Here is a 3654-nt window from a genome sequence, read left to right on the forward strand (position 1 = left end):
CCTTGGCTGGTTTGATCAAGGGCTCTAAGGACGTGCCTTTGTGACTGTAATGTACACATAAATCACACGAGTTGAAGGTGTCTTATTAAATGCAAGATTCGGAGTTAGTTGGTCTGGGTTGGGGCCAAAGATTCTGCATTTCTTTTCTTTTTACTTTTTAGACAGGGTCTTGCTTTGTCGCCAGAGCTAGAGTGAAGTGGTGTCATCATAACTCAGTGGCGTCATCATAACTCACTGCAGCCTCAATCTTCTGGGCTCCAGTGATCCTCCCACCTCAGCCTCCCTATTAGCTAGGACTACAGGTGCACTCCACCATGCCCAGCTCATTTTTCTATGTTTTGTAGAGACAAGATCTCACTCTTGCTGAGGCTGGTCTGGAACTATTGGCCTCAAGTGATCCTCCCACCTCGGCCTCCCAGAGCGCTGGGATCATGTGCATGAGCCACTGCGCCCAGCTGAGATTCTGCATTTCTAATTAACAAGTACCCGGGTGATGCCGATGCTGCTGGTTCCTGGTCCGACCCCTACTTTGAGTATCGGGGTCAAAGGGGCATGAAAGCAGTTTGGGAACTGGAAGCTTTTGTATCATTGTGAGGCGTTTTATATGGAAAACACAAACGTGGAAATTTCATCAGCTGCGCAGCTAAGTAATGCTTATCGTGCCTCGGAAGTGCCCGGCGGAGCACTAGGATCGGAGGCAGTGACCTGAACTGTCGATCACTAATGCCTCTGGATGGTAAAAGGAAGAGAGAGCGAGGGTGTCGGCCCCAGACAGGCCTGAGCTGGAATCCTGGCTCTGCTCTTTATGGATGTGTGATCATAAACAAGTAAACTCCCCTGTCTTGGCCTCAGTTTCCCTATCCGTTACATGAGGATGACGTCATCATCACAGGTGGGCGGAGAATTCAAGCAGGATGAAGAATGTGAGGTGGCTGGCCCAGTGCCTGGCACGTGGGTGACACTCCTTCAGCACATGTCACAGGTACTCACTGCGTGAGTGTCCCCGCCCTCTGTGAGCAAGGAGGAGGGGCAGTAATGTCTCAAGGCAGGCTCCAGCTCTCACAGCCTTGGCTGAGGGCGGGGTGATCTGTCTCTCCAGGGACCGTGCAGACTGTTCCTCCCAAGTCAGCAGAAAGGGCTGCAGTGCGTCAAAGCCCAGGCCCAGCCTTGGTCTCATTTGCTGCCCCCACATCCCTGCCAATGGCCAGAAGCTCCCCTCCCACGAGGACCGGCAAGGCCTGCACCATGGCCAGTGACCTCCGAGGTTCCTAAGTCAGACAGACCTCATCTAAGGAACCTCGGTCTTCTTGCCTGTAAAGTGAGCTTATGCCTGCCTGCCTTGCAGAATCGTGTGAGGGTCTGAGAGGATGACGATCAAAATCAGAGTGGCTCACTCCTTACATGGCCAGCACTGGGCTCAGAGCTTTGCATGCAGCATTTGAGTCCTCACACCGCCATGAGCACTGGTCTCATGAAACTGCTTTAGTTTACAATACAGGAAACTGAAGCTCAGAGAGGTTAAGTAATATGCCTGAGGGCACACAGCTGGAAAGGGCACAGTTAGGATTTGAACCCTAGAAGCCTAACTCTTGGGAGTTTGAAAGCCCAGCTACTAGGCTCTGCTGCCTTCCAGTCTGTTTTCTGCAGGATAAGGGTGGCGGGCAGGGTGTTGCTGGGGAGGCACCAGTACCAGTGCTTGATGGGAAAACAAATACCTGACAAGGTACCCTTTTTCGATGACTTTCTGTCTGAGTCCCCTGAACTTATTGTGTGGCACCTTTTTATCAAACATCACGGTTGTGTGATCATAAGCAAGTCAGCTCACCTGTCGTGGCCTTGCTTTTCCCATCCAATAAATGGGATGATGTCACCAACGCTAGGATGGGCTGTGAGGGTTTAGTAACATGGTGAGTGCAAAGGACCCACCATGTCGGGGTATTATCCTTTAACAGCTGAAGGATACGCTCAGTGGCTGCCAATGCCCCCTGTGTCTTCCCTCCCCTGGGCCTCAACGCTCCAAACTATATTTCTCTTCCCTGCATGTGTCTAAGATAGTCTAGGAGCATCGTCAGGAGCTCAACCTTTGGAAGACATCCTATCATTTGAGCAGCAAGACCTACACCGAGGGTGTCTCCAGTCCTGATTGCATCCTGTGTTGTCAGGGGGAAGAGAAAAAGCCTTGGGACGACAAGGTTGTGGACGGGGCAGCAGGACAAAGGACAGCCGCAGAAACCAGCTTTCTCTGCAGCCGGTCTGTGAGGCAGTGGCTACAGCTTCCTAATGCTAAAGAGGCCCGGCTTCCCGGAGCGCCTCTGCGCATTGCAGCAAGTCATGACTAATAAAGCTGTCAGGGGAAGGGCTTCTTCCTCCCAGCACAGACGTGTCACCAGCTCGAGACTGACCGCTATGGGTGTGCCTGGGCTCTAGACAACGGCCTCTGGAACACTCTCAGGACCCCCCGGGCGGGGAATACACACCACCCATTCCTCCAGGAGTTGGGTGGGAGTGCATGAGGCCAGCACGCAGAGCAGCAAGGTGCAGGGGAAAGAACGGTGGACTTGGAGGCTGACTCCAAGGGGCCTCAAGCCATCTGGCTGCGGCTTTCTTGTCAGCAAATTGGACCCATAAACCTCGATTCCGAGAGGCAGTGCGGTGGAGGGCAGGAGCTCGGCCACTTGTAAGCTGTGCTATCCTGGGAAAATGATGTCACCTCTCTGAACTGTAGGTTGATTTTCTGTAAAAAGGGGGATAATGATGGGACTAGATCTCATAGGGTTATTACACAGATTAAAACGAAATAATGTGTGTACAGTACTTAGCCTGTTGCACGGCAAACAATGAATGTTTGCTCTTCTCACTCGTGGAGTTGTTCATTTATTCCTTCCAGGCACTGGGAAGGGGCTGAGGACACAAAAGCAAAAAGATGAACAAGAGTTGAACAGACATTTCGAGAGCTGTTGCGAGAATTAGCTGAGATGATGCGTGTGAAGGATTCAGCCCTGTGCTCAGTAAGCCCTCGCTGTCAGCTGAGGCGAGTTCCCTCATCCTCACCCATGCTTGTCTGCTGACAAACTGATAATAATAGCAGAGAGCTGTGCCCGGCATTGCTCTAAGCACCTTGTAAATGTTAATTCACTTAATTTCATGGTATATGAGGTGTACATCATTATTATCCTTATTTTGTGGATGAGGAAACTGAGTCACGGGGAAGTTAAGTAATGTGCCCAAGGTTACGCACCTGTTGAGTGGTGGAGGCAGGACTGGGGACCGGGTAGTCTGGTCCTTGCTCTTCACTGCTCCACCAGACAGCTTCTCAGGATGGCAGGCCGGGATCCTGACCTTGCTTCCCATGCCCTCCTGTCCACTGTCTGCAAGTGCACGCTGCCCCCAGGATGGCAGCCCTAAGAGATGCCGTCTCCACCTGAACTCAGCTCAGCTCAACTCAGCTCAGCTCAACTCAACTCAGCTCAGCTTAACTCGATTCAGCTCAGCTCAACTCAGCTCAGCTCAATTCAAGTCAGCTTAACTGAACTCAGCTCAGCTCAACTCGACTCAACTTAGCTCAGCTCAACTGAACTTACCTCAACTGAACTCTACTCAGCTCAGCTTAACTCAGCTCAGCTCAACTCAACTTAGCTCAGCTCAACTCAACTC

The sequence above is a fragment of the Propithecus coquereli genome, unplaced genomic scaffold (assembly GCF_000956105.1).
Source record: "Propithecus coquereli isolate 6110/MARCELLA unplaced genomic scaffold, Pcoq_1.0 Scaffold27, whole genome shotgun sequence".
In the NCBI taxonomy this organism is placed as follows: domain Eukaryota; kingdom Metazoa; phylum Chordata; class Mammalia; order Primates; family Indriidae; genus Propithecus; species Propithecus coquereli.